The 13,807-nt window shown below is 41.0% G+C and overlaps 2 pseudogenes; one reads left to right on the forward strand and one right to left on the reverse strand.

Moving 5' to 3' along the window:
• The first annotated feature begins 7,758 nt into the window (after nucleotides 1–7,758).
• Nucleotides 7,759–11,402, forward strand: LOC139369482 (uncharacterized; annotated as a pseudogene).
• A 656-nt stretch (nucleotides 11,403–12,058) lies between these two features.
• LOC139369483 (uncharacterized) lies at nucleotides 12,059–13,603 on the reverse strand (annotated as a pseudogene).
• Between the last annotated feature and the right edge of the window lie 204 nt (nucleotides 13,604–13,807).

Genomic DNA, 13,807 nt, shown 5'->3' on the forward strand with positions numbered 1-13,807 from the left:
CTGAACAAGTTCCACAGACAAGTGACTAACAGAAATTGAATAATGTGTCCCTGAACAAAGGGGGAGGGGGGGGGGGGGTCAAAATCAAAAGTAACAGTCAGTATCTGGTGTGGCCACCAGCTGCGTTAAGTACTGCAGTGCATCTCCTCATGGACTGCACCAGATTGGCCAATTCTTGCTGTGAGATGTTACCCCATTCTTCCACCAAGGCACCTGCAAATTCCAAGGACATTTCTGGGGGGAATGGCCCTAGCCCTTACCTTCTGATCCAACAGGTACCAGACGTGCTCAATGGGATTGAGATCTGGGCTCATCGCTGGCCATGGCAGAACACTGTCATTCCTGTCTTGCAGGAAATCACTCACAGAACGAGCAGTATGGCTGGTGGAATTGTCATGCTGGATGGTCATGTCAGGATGAGCCTGCAGGAAGGGTTCCTCATGAGGGAGGAGGATGTCTTCCCTGTAACACACAGCATTGAGATTGCCTGCAATGACGATTAAGCTGTGACACACTGTCCCAGACCATGACGGACCCTCCACCTCCAAATCGATCCCGCTCCAGAGTACAGGCCTCTGTGTAACGCTCATTCCTTCGACGATAAACGCGAATCCGACCATCACCCTTGGTGAGACGAAACCGCGACTTGTCAGTGAAGAGCACTTTTTGCCAGTCCTGTCTGATCGTTACGGTGGGTTTGTGCCCATAGGTGATGATGTTGCCGGTGACGTCTGGTGAGGACCTGCCTACAACAGGCCTACAAGCCCTCAGTCCAGCCTCTCTCTGCCTATTGTGGACAGTCTGAGCACTGATGCAGGGATTGTGCGTTCCTGGTGTAACTCGGGCAGTTGTTGCCATCCTGTACCTGTCCCACAGGTGTGATGTTTGGAGATATATCGATCCTGTGCAGGTGTTGTTACACGTGGTCTGCCACTGCGAGGACGATCAGCTGTCCGTCCTGTCTCCCTGTAGCGCTGTCTTAGGCGTCTCACAGTACGGGCATTGCAATTTATTGCCCTGGCCACATCTACAGTTCTCATGCCTCCTTGCAGCATGTTCAAGCAGATGAGCAGGGACTCTGGGCATCTTTCTTTTGGTGTTTTTCAGAGTCAGTAGAAAGGCCTCTTTAGTGTCCTAAGTTTTCATAACTGTCTGTAATTGCCTACTGTCTGTAAGCTGTTAGTGTCTTAATGACCTTTCTACAGGTGCATGTTCATTGTTTATGGTTCATGGGAAACAGTGTTTAAACCCTTTACATTGTAGATCTGTGAAGTTATTTGTATTTTTACAAATTATCTTTGAAAGACAGGGTCCTGGAAAAGGGACTTTTTTTGTTGTTGCTGAGTTTAGTTATTGTAGATGTATAGAGGGAAATTGTGCTTTTTAAACTAAATATGTGGTGAAAGGTATGTTTGTTGAAAGTGGTCTAAAGATTGTCACTCATCATGATAACAAAAAAAAATTGTAAAAATTTAACAAGCATGTGAAACATCCTTCCTCCCAGTAAAATTCCTATGTGAGAATTGCCAGAACAATCTGAGGTACCAAAAATATTTTTGTGCTATGCTGGCATGGAATCGCCCAAATGTACGAATGCTCTGGCTTTTGTATGCTTTGACTGTATACCTCAACCTAAGATAAAAAGCATTGCAATTTAGAATAATGAACAAAATTATATTTCCAACACCTCGATGAACCAGCAAAGTTGAAATGGGGTTGTGTTCAACATTCTGACTTGCTGGGCTCTTTATCGTAGACGCAAGATAGGTAACAGCTGTCTGTCTGAGGAGAATCTGACCATATATGGCCACACTCTCATCGCAGTAAGAAGTAAACAATTTCACCTCTCCAGCTAGTGCTGAGGGGTATTCGACAAAGCAGATTCAATGAGTTAGCCAGCCAACGTCCACATTTTCTGAAATATGTTTTAAAAAAAGATATAAGCTAAAGCTTGAAATGGGCATGGCCTAACTGATTCAACAATCCAAAACACAATGTATAATCATAAAATCAAGTTATTTCTGGTTGTTTATTAATGTTAGCTGGCTAACTCATTGATCCTACTTTGTAGTATACACCTCAGTATACATACAGGTTTCATATGGTTAGAGTTAGCTAAATCTCTTTCTGTCCAATGAGGTAACTTGTTGGCATTTATTACTTCTGGCCATAGGGTACCCTTTTTGGCTCCAGATAATTGCCACCAGAGGCAAAACCTCACAACTGGCCATGCCAATAACTGTTAAAAGCGCACTGTGGAGTGATGTGTATACTAGAGGTCGATCGATTATGATTTTTCAATACCGATTATTGGAGGACCAAAAAAAGACGATACCAATTAATCGGCCAATTGATTTATTTGTAATAATGACAATTACAACAATACTGAATGATGATGATTATTTTAACTTAATATAATACATCAATAAAATTTAGCCTCAAATGAATAATGAAACAAGTTCAATTTGGTTTAAATAATGCAAAAACAAAGTGTTGGAGAAAGTAAAAGTGCAATATGTGCCATGTAAGAAAGCTAACGTTTTAAGTTCCTTGCTCAGAACATGAGAACATATGAAAGCTGGTGGTTCCTTTTAACATAAGTCTTCAATATTCCCAGGTAAGAAGTTTTAGGTTGTAGTTATTATAGGACTATTTGTATTTCATTAACCTTTGACTATTGGATGTTCTTATAGGCACTTTAGTATTGCCAGTGTAACGGTATAGCTTCCGTCCCTCTCCTCGCTCCTACCTGGGCTCAAACCAAGAACACATCGACAACAGCCACCCTCGAAGCAGCGTTACCCATTGCTCCACAAAAGCCGCGGCCCTTGCAGAGCAAGGGGAACATCCACAAGTCTCAGAGCGAGTGACGTTTGAAACGCTATTAACGCGCACCCCGCTAACTAGCTAGCCATCTCACATCGGTTACACAAGCCTAATCTCGGGAGTTGATAGGCTTGAAGTCATAAACAACAACTAATGCTTGAAGCACAGCGAAGGGCTGCTGGCAATACGCATGAAAGTGCTGTTTGAATGAATGCTTACGAGCCTGCTGGTGCCTACCATCGCTCAGTCAGACTGCTCTATAAAATCATAGACTTAGTTATAATATAATAACACACAGAAATATGAGCCTTAGGTCAGTAATAGTTTCCAGATTCGACCATATTATCTCAAACAAGACGTTTATTATTTCAGTGAAATACGGAATCGTTCCGTATTTTATCTAACGGGTGGCATCCATAAGTCTAAATATTCCTGTTACATTGCACAACCTTCAATGTTATGTCATAATTACGTAAAATTCTGGCAAATTAGGGGGCCCAAACTGTTGCATATACACTGAACGCAAGAGAAGTGACACAATTTCACCTGGTTAATATTGCCTGCTAACCTGGATTTCTTTTAGCTAAATATGCAGGTTTAAAAATATATACTTCTGTGTATTGATTTTAAAAAGGGCATTGATGTTTACAGTTCGGTACGCTGGAGCAACGATACGCACCGCATCGATTATATGTAATGCAGGACACGCTAGATAAACTAGTAATATCATCAACCGTGTGTAGTTAACTAGTGATTATGATTGATTGATTGTTTTTTATAAGATAAGTTTAATGTTAGCTAGAAACTTACCTTGGCTTACTGCATTCGCATAACAGGCAGGCTCCTCGTGGAGTGCAATGTAATCAGGTGGTTAGAGCGTTGGACTAGTTAACTGTAAGGTTGCAAGATTGAGTCAGCTCGGGTGATTCAATCTTGCAAAGGTAAAAATCTGTTGTTCTGCCACTGAACGAGTAGGTTACGAGCAGGTAACCCACCATTCCTAGGCCGTCATTGAAAATAAGAATGTATTCTTAACTGACTTGCCAAGTTAAATAAAGATTAAATAAAGGTGTAAGAAAAAAATTGGCCAAATCGGTGTCCAAAAATACCGATTTATCGATTGTTATAAACTTGAAATCGTCCCTAATTAATCGGCCATTCCGATTTAATCGGTCATCCTCTAGTGTATACTTGTGTTTTTGGAGACCTCTTTGGCCTTGAATGCTTTTTAGTTTATTTTGTACACAATTTACCAGAAACCCCAGTTCTCATTGGTAGTCAATGCTGGGATGACATAGCATCAACATCTGCTCTGGCTGTGGGAGATTTGAGACAGGTCTTTTACTGAATTGGATTTGCTCCTCTCCTGAATCACCTCTCCTCCTTCCTCTCTGGCCTCAAAGGTAATTGAGGAGAGGCGGCGACGAGGAGAATGAAACTAGACGCAATGCGTCATCAAGGAAAATTATGTTAACAGGGTGGGTTACTAACGAATTGACACTACTCGACCACATCAGTTTCCGGGTCACGGAGGAGCGAGGCAATGGAGAGGGGCAGACAACAGACTTTTACCCAAATGAGGATAGGCCAGAAAAAGTGGATGTGATTGAAAAGGAGATGAATCCATTCCATTTACAATGTCTTCAGAACAGGTTATTTTTGTTTTGTTATTTTAATGTTCGGTACATTTTTATTTTACCTCTATCTACTAGGCAAGTCAGTTAAGAACGTTCTTATTTTCAATGACGGCCTAGGAATAGTGCATGTTCAGGGGCAGAACGACAGATTTGTACCTTGTCAGCTCGGGGATTTGAACTTGCAACCTTTTGGTTACTAGTCCAACACTCTAACCACTAGGCTACCCTGCCACATCCAGAGCCATATAGGCTGACTTTTAGAATTTTTTAATATTGTTCTAATTCTAGAAATTCAGTTAAAGCATTGTTTAAATATTCCCAATGTAATGTTAACATGGCTGCCATAGAATGTTGTAGTGTCATGTAAATGCGTCATAATGCTAATTTTAAATATCGTTTTACAGTATTTTTTATTATTATTATTTTTTTTTAATCTATGGCAGTGGTTTGTATGGAGTTTTCCTGTACCGTCCAGTAATGGACACCAAGAAGCTATGCTTATTTCACAATATCTGGTGTATTATCTGTAGATACTTGCATAAAGCTATCCCAGGAACTCCAGCCATTCCAGATTGAGGACATCTCCCAAGTGCAATTGCCCGGAGATGGCCAGTGACCTTGACAGGTAGTGCTGCAGTCAGGGACTGTACAGATGAGTGAGCAGGATGGATGGAGACACTGTCACAAAGCTTATAACATGGGCAACTGTTCTACTATTTATAGTCCAGCAGTACCAGCAGACAGTTCTGAATTTAGACTGCTACATACTTTAATGCAGACTCCTGCACCTTAAAACACAAGTGCTGCCATTATATTTGAGGTTCTTCAAAGTAGCCACCCTTTGCCTTGACAGCTTTGCACTCTTGGCATTCTCTCAACTAGATTCATGAGGTAGTCAACCGGAATAAATTGCAATTAACAGGATTCCCTGTTGTATTTCTTTCCTTAATGCATTTGAGCCAACCAGTTGTATTGTGACAAGGTAGGGGTGGTATACAGAAGATAACATGGACTTGGTCTTTTACCATATAGGGCTATGGAAAGAACAGCTCAAATAAGCAAAGAGAAACAACAGTCCATTACTTTAAGACATGGTCAGTGAAACTGGAAAATGAAGAACTTTAAAAGTTTCAAGTGCTGTTGCAAAAACCATCAAGCGCTATGATGAAACTGGCTCTCGTGAGGACCGCCCTAGGAAAGGAAGACCCGGAGTTTCCTCTGAGCTTATCTTCTGCAGCAGAGTTACCAGCCTCAGAAATTGCAGCCCAAATAAATGCTTCACAGAGTTCAAGTAACAGACACATCTCAACATCTATTCAGAGGAGACTGTGCGAATCAGGCCTTCGTGGTCGAATTGCTTTAAAGAAACCTCTACTAAAGGATACAAATAAGTGACTTGCTTGGGCCAAGAAACATGAGCAATGGACATTAGACCGGTGGTAATCTGTCCTTTGGTCTGATGGTGTGATGCTGGTGACACTGATTTATTTAGAATTCAAGGCACTCTTAGCCAGCATGGCTACCCCAGCATTCTGCTGCCATACGCCATCCCATCTGGTTTGCACTTAGTGGGACAATGATTTATTTTTCAACAGGACAATGACTCAAAACACACCTCCAGGCTGTGTAAGGGTTATTTAACCAAGAAAAGTGATATTTTGCATCAGATGACCTGGCTTCCACAATCACCTCATCTCAACCCAATTGAGATGGTTTGGGGTGAGTTGGACTGCAGAGTGAAGGAAAAGCAGGCAACAAGTGCTGAGCATATGTGGGTACCCGTTCAAGACTGTTGAAAAATCATTCCTCATGAAACTGTTTGAGAGAATGCCAAGAGTGTGCAAAGCTGTCAAGGCAAAGGGTGGGTGCTTTGAAGAATCTAAAATATATTTTGATTTGTTTAATACTTTGGTTACTACATGTGTGTTATTTCATAGTTTTTGATGTCTTCACTATTATTCTACGATGTAGAAAATAGTTTAAAAAATAAAGAAACCCTTTAAATGAGCACCGAGTGGCGCAGCGGTCGAAGGCACTGCATCTCAGTGCAAGAGGCATCTCTATAGTACCTGGTTCGGATCCAGGCTGGAAGTCCCATAGGGCGGCACACAATTGGCCCTGGTTTGGACATCATTGAAAGTAATTATATGTTCTTAGCTGATTTGCCTAGTTAAATAAATAAAGGTTAAATTTGTAGGTGTGTCCAAACTTTTGACTGGTCCTGTATGTTTATAACTCTTTCCTCAACTAGACTACTTTATCCATTTGGATACCAATAAGGGGGAAAAAGGTATCTTTTTAAGTACTGTTTTTTTTTTCTCCCTTCTCTCCATGGTCTGTGTGATCAGTTCAGTACTCCACTATGTTTTCCAACCTGGTCTCAGCATTTAATATTATTCTCTTAAATCCAAGAACCTCCATTTAAAGGGAAAGGAAAGAGGGATACCTAGTCAGTTGTACAACTGAATGCATTCAACTGAAATGTACGCATTTAACCCAACCCCTCTGAATCAGAGGTGTGGGGGGATGCCATAATCAACATCCACGTCTTCGGCGCCCGGGTAACAGTGGGTTAACATTTAGAATGATAGGTTACGTTTTCTATGGTATGTATTTATTTGTCAATGTCAACACCTATTTAATGTAATATGTTACGAATTACAATTAGTATTACGTTACAAATTTGCAAAACGCACTGTTATGAATTTGCAAAACATGATCTGTTACGAATGCTAGCTACAGTAGGTGGCTAACGTGAGTTAACTTTATCATTTAACTTTGCCTAGGGGTTAGAGTTAAATTTAGGAGTTGGGTTAAGGTTAGCGTTAGGGGAATGGTTAGCGAACATGCTAAGTAGTTGCAAAGTAGTAAGTAGTTGAAAAGTTGCTAATATGCTAAAGTTTTCCGTGATGAGAATCAAACTTGCAACACATTCGTGTTATACGCCCACCCAACCACCCTACTTTAGTTTTTGCCATAAGTAACCATCAGTCTTCTGTAACCATACCAAATCATACTAATTTGAGTGTCTCAGATTTACATTTACTAGGTTACGTCCAGTCTATAGACCAGGCTGTATTTTCAGGAGCATAGATGTTCAGGATGTACTAAAACCATTCCAAATGTACAATTATGATGCCTATATGCTTGGTCAGAAATGCACAAATTTCAGTTTCTCACAGGTTTGTTGCCCACACAAACTTCCCTTATTTACATGTTTGGTTGTAGGCACCTTTTTCAACATTTCTGAGTACTCTGTAGGTTCACACTTCTGTGATCAACAAAGACTGACAACATGGAAAGCCCAGATCCGTCCCTGCTCCAAGGTTTGCTAACTGCATCCTGTGTTGCATGGCACCTCAACGTTGTAGCAGCTCAGCCTTTGTTGGTGGCACTTCAGGGAACCTTCTTCTGTAGGCTTATTAACTGCTTACGCACCAATATTTACCAAACGGTCACTCGACTGGAATTTATTTTTCTAGCATTGACGTCACCAGAGCCGGGCTTTCGGGGCATTACGCTTCGAACACACCGACTGTGTTATCTTCTTAGGCCTGCAATCCCGTTAACGGGATCGATATGACAACAGCCAGTGAAAGTGCAGGGCGCCAAATTCAAAACAACAGAAATCACATAATAAAAATTCCTCAAACATACATGTATCTTATACCGTTTTAAAGGTAACCTTGTTGTTAATCCCACCACAGTGTCTGATTTCAAATAGGCTTTACAGCGAAAGCACCACAAACTCACAGAATAATTCCGCCATTTTTCCAGCCAAAGAGAGGAGTCACAAAAAGCACAATTATAGAAATACTCATTATAAATGCCGATAAATACAATTGTTAGACATGGAAATATAGATATACCTCTCCTTAATGCAACCTCTGTCAGATTAAACTTTTTTTTTTTACAGAAAAAGCAAACCATACAATAATCTGAGACGGCGCTCAGAAAATAAATAAAATTATCCGCCATGTTGGAGTCAACAGAAATCACATTATAAATATTCCCTTACCTTTGACAGAATACACTCCCAGGAATCCTAGTTCCACAATAAATGCTTGATTTGTTCGATAATGTCCATTATTTATGTCCAAGTAGCTACTTTTGTTAGCGCGTTTAGTACACAAATCCAAACGCTCGTGCAGGTCCATACGAACATCGGACTAAAACTTTAAAAAGTTACATTACAGGTCGAAGAAACTTGTCAAACTAAGTATAGAATCAATCTTTAGGATGTTATCATAAATCTTCAATAACGTTCCAACCGGAGAATTCCTATGTCTGTAGAGAAGCCATGGAACGCAGGTCGCTGTCATGTGAAAGGGGCTGTTTAGGGGCTGGGTTGAAAATCGACCAACCTCAGATTTTCCACTTCCTGTTTGGATTTCTTCTCAGGTTTTTGCCTGCCATATGAGTTCTGTTCTACTCACAGACATCATTCAAACAGTTTTAGAAACTTCAGGGTGTTTTTCTATCCAATACCAATAATAATATGCATATATTCGCAACTGGGACTGAGGAGCAGGCAGTTGACTCTGGGCACCTTTTCATCCAAGCTACCCAATACTGCCCCTGCAGCCATAAGAAGTTATTGGTCAAACATATGCATCAAATTGTATGCGTAGACTTGACAGAAAGTAGCAAAATGTGAATGTTGAATTTTTGTTGCACACATATCCAGTAAAAAAAGTGGGATTACATAATAAAAACAGTTTTACTGGAGAATTTCTTTGCATGTTTTATTCATTTATTCATATAATATAATTTCCCTCAAATGCAGTTTTGGAGCAAAATGCAATAATAAATAGTCAAGATAGCAGCGTAGGCTCTTTCAACAATCAGAGGAAGGTGGTCTTGATCGCGCTGTTGGGCCGGAACCAGCCCCGCAGAAAGCGCAGGTCTGTGTGGTTCCAGAGATGGTTGAAGTCCCAAAAGCAGGCAGGGGAGTTCTACCGTCTCATTCAAGAGCTTTGAATGTTTGGAGAGGAATTCAGAAGTTACTGTCGTCTGGACCAAAGCCAGTTCGATCACCTGCTCCAGATGGTTGGAGCCAGGATAACCCGGATGGATACCAACTACCGGTAAGCTACATTCTAGTACATTTTTAAAGCCTTTGATATCATAATTGATTGAAACATTGTTTTTTATGTGCAACCTAGAGGGCTCTCTAGTTAATAGCCCATATTTGATATCAGATGTACTTTTACAGAATGTTCATTAGGACTATAACTTTTCCCAAAGTTGGTTTATAATCCTTTTTTAAATATGCAATGTTACCAAATGAAAAGAAAGTTGAGGTGCCTTCTGCCCTGATGAAGGTAGGCTAGTCTTCTCCAGGACCCATTGTTGATCAAGACAGTTAGTCATTCATTACATTCTTATTGGACTCACATACACTCTTAGAGAAAAAGGTTCCAAAAGTGTCCTTCTGCTTTCCCCATAGGATAACCATTTTTAGTTCCAGGTATAACCCTTTGGGGAAAATGTTATACATGGAACCAAAAAGGGATCTCCTATGGGGACAGCCGGAGAACCCTTTTAACTAGATAGTACCATTCTTTCTAAATGTAGAGTTGGCCAGGGCTACAGTTTATTGACTGAAGGCATTGTTAATGAGTATTACAATATAATTAGTAGAGCATAAAAAACAGTAATGAGGTATATAATATGTGGGTGGAATTCAAGTTACACACAATATTGATAATTTTTTTTGAATTATATTTTAAATTCTTGGCGACAGGGTACTCCTACAGGACTATTGGATTCAGCTTCCGAGTTGGACGGTCCACGGTGGCGGACATTGTCCCCTCTGTGGCTCAAGCCATTTGGGACTGTCTGTCTGGTTTGTGAATACATGCCTGTCCCAAAGGAGGAAGACTGGAGGGCCATCGCTGCAGAGTTCCTGGAGAGGTGGAATTTCCCCAACTGTCTTGGCTCCATTGACGGGAGACATGTAATCCAGGCTCCACTGTGCTCAGGTTCGCAGTTCTACAACTACAAGGGTGCATATTCAGTTTTACTCTTGACTGTAGTAGATGCCATCTACTGTTTCCATGTTGTCGATGTTAGTGCTTACGGCAAGGGAGGTTATGGCGTGACCCTCAGGCACTTCAGGATGGCACCCTGGATATTCCACCACCTGCATCACTCCCTGGAGCTGAAGACCTGGGACCTGTTCCCCACGTCTTCGTCGGCGACGAGGCCTTCCCTTTTAGGCCCAACCTCGTGAGGCCCTACACTGGACGCCAGCTGCCATTGCCAAAGCCTGTAAGGATCTTTAACAAACGATTGTTCAGGGCAAGGTTAGTTGTTGAATGCGCCTTTGGGATTCTGGCAGCCCGATGGATAATGTATTGGAGAGTGCTTGGTCTCAGCCCCTCAAATGTTGATGCCTGCGTGAAGGCCACATGTGTTCTCTATAACTATAAGGTCATTCCAGGAGCCGCTCCGGAAGGAGATGGGCACGCCAAGTGGTCACCTACCTGATGTCACCAGGGCAGGTGCCAACAACGCCCCCAGACAGGCACTCCAGGTGAGGGAAAAGCTGACCACCTACTTTTCATTGCCAGCAGGTGAAGTCCAATGGCAGTATGCCGTGGAGTGAAACTGCTCTTTTAAGAGCCCCCTAACACAAAGGTTATTTTAAGAACCATCCACCGTTGTCCATAAAGTTGCATTTTTCCCCCAGATTTATGTATCATCGTCTCTCTTCATTTAGAAGTTATATTTAAGTGAAATTTGGGAGTAAAGACCACACCTTAACCCCTTCCCTCTCCCGTTAACGTAAGTATTATACACACCTGGCATGGTACACCAGGTGAGCGGGAGCACTAATTAAGGTTATACGACATACAGTTAGTATGATAACAAAGGAAAAGGGTAACCTAGGGTCCATACAGATAGTACAGTTTACCACCATGTTCACTGGCCTGACAAAATACAGGTAGAAAAAATAATAATTAGAAAGAGAATGTGTTTTTACTTTCATCTTGTCTTAGATCTGCAAAGGTGTAGGGAAGAAATAAACAGATTAAGTCTAAATGAGATATTAATAAACAACTGACTGAAAACAACAATTGAATAAGTATTCAAGTACAGGAAAGAACATGACAGGTATGTGTGTTGTAAAAACGTTTTTTTTTGTTTTTTTAATAGAACTATTGAAAGAGGTGTGTAAAAAAAAAAATATATATATATATATTTTTTTAAATGAATGTGTAGCCTGTAATCTGTGTAGCCATAACACAGCTGAACAAACAAATGGCTCCTGGACGTCATGGACCAATCGATGGAACATAATTTTACAAACAGTTTCAACACCCTGGTTTTCAAGTGGTTTTAAATGAAATAAATATATTCAACTTTAGTCTCCTAAGAGACCAACAAGAGCATCTGTGAATTCTCCGTTGTATGAGTTTCAATTTAGAAATCTATGTAACACTAATGAATGCTATCCTAAGACTTTATAAACAAATGATTTTATGAATTGACTGAATTCAAACGGAACTGACGTGTGTGAAAAGAAAGGTACAATGATTGAGGTCAAAACAACCAGACAACTCGTCCTGTCCTTCCTGTGAGCTGGTCGGCTAAATTGACTTCATTTCTGAAAGGGGAGAGAAAAACAACACATACAAGCTTAACATAATATGACACCATAAAAGGTGAGATTTATGTTAACTAAATACTGCTTGTATAGTGTAGTTAGTGGCATAAATATAGGAACAGTGTGGTAAAGTTGGTAATACTTGCTGTTTACTCATGGAATTTATTTCAGATCAAAAGATGAATATGACAGGCAAATATTTAGACAGTAAACTGTTGTTGTTTTAGGATATTTTATAACCCAGAAACAACAACTATACATTTGCCTCATTAATACTTTGTTCTGAAATATCAAATTACCTACTTAACTTCACTGTCGCAACACTTATGACACTATCTGTGATGTGGAGGGAAAAAAAATAAGTACCCTTGAACTCGGCTTCGAAAAGCAGCTGATACATTTGAACCTTGGCTGCTGCTTTTCTTCGCTGAGGCAGCCTCTTCAGTGTTGGCAACAGGCTCATGGCAAAGAGGGTCTCTTCATCCTCCTTCCTGTGAGCATCAGGTTGGACTGCATCCCTCTCGACGGCTTGGAGGAGCCTCTGCTGAAATGAGTTGAGTGGATCTGGGGGCTGGTACCTCCGATGACGCCTGGTGTGACGTTGTTCCTCTTCGTTTCTTTCCATGGCCACATCCTGTTCAACGAGGTCCTCAGTGGTCACTTCCGTGAGGTTCATAATAATCTCATGTGGTCCTAGATCCAGAGGTGCTTCCTACATTTCATCATATTCCATGGCTGCACCGGTGGTGGTCATACTTGTGGTTGATGTAGATGTTGTAGAGGGTCTCGCTGCACCGGTGGAGGCGATGGTTGCACTTGTAGGTGACATTGAGGGTCTTGATGCACCGGTGGCGACAACACTTGTGGATGACATAGTAGAGGGTCTTGGCTGTAAAATTGCCACTCGTTGCCATAGGCACAATAAATGGATCCAGAAAAGAAAGAATGTGGCAGAAGCACCAAGGCTGCTGGCCTGAAGCTGCTGACCTCTTCTTCTCTTTCTCTGCCCTTCTCTCTCTCTGATACCTTTCCCTGAGTCCTCTCCACTTCCTCCTAGTCTTCTTCTACATAGACATGAACATGATAAGCCAAACCATTACCTAGCATAACTATAGTTATTAGATGGCTATCATGGACATGTCACCTACTGTACACATAGACACACACATGGCTATCTGACCAAATTATCAGGGGTACAGTAGTATCTACCATTTCTATTACTATTTATCTAGCATTCACACTCTTTCAAACATGATTATTTGGTAAAGTTATCAGGGGTATTAACTAGCTTAATTTATTTGACTATTTCTTTCACACACACTTCATTGGCTGGGTTAGCAAGCTAGGTTAGCTAACTAGCCACATCTAGCACAAGCTCATTACCAAACTGACCTGGCAATCCTACTCTCGTGGACACTTGTCTCCAAGCAGCATTTTTTGTGTTTATGTCCCTGTAGCAGTTTTCAAAAAGACACGGTTTTGAGGATACTGCGAAAATGATTCCATGTGTCCAACCGCATGCGACCATCTGCAAAGGGTACCTGCATCAGTATCAATCATTGTTCATTAATGTGATTGGTCTCCAATTTTCTAACATCATATAATCTTTGTTTAATTTGGGTATTACAGAAATTAGGCAATGCGTCATAGAAACAGACAGGACCCCTAAATCAATTGCCTCTTTAAAAACATTAAATATAAATTCAATAATATCCTCCTGAAAATATTTATA

Source organism: Oncorhynchus clarkii, chromosome 17 (genome assembly GCF_045791955.1).
Source record: "Oncorhynchus clarkii lewisi isolate Uvic-CL-2024 chromosome 17, UVic_Ocla_1.0, whole genome shotgun sequence".
Classification (NCBI taxonomy): Eukaryota; Metazoa; Chordata; class Actinopteri; order Salmoniformes; family Salmonidae; genus Oncorhynchus; species Oncorhynchus clarkii.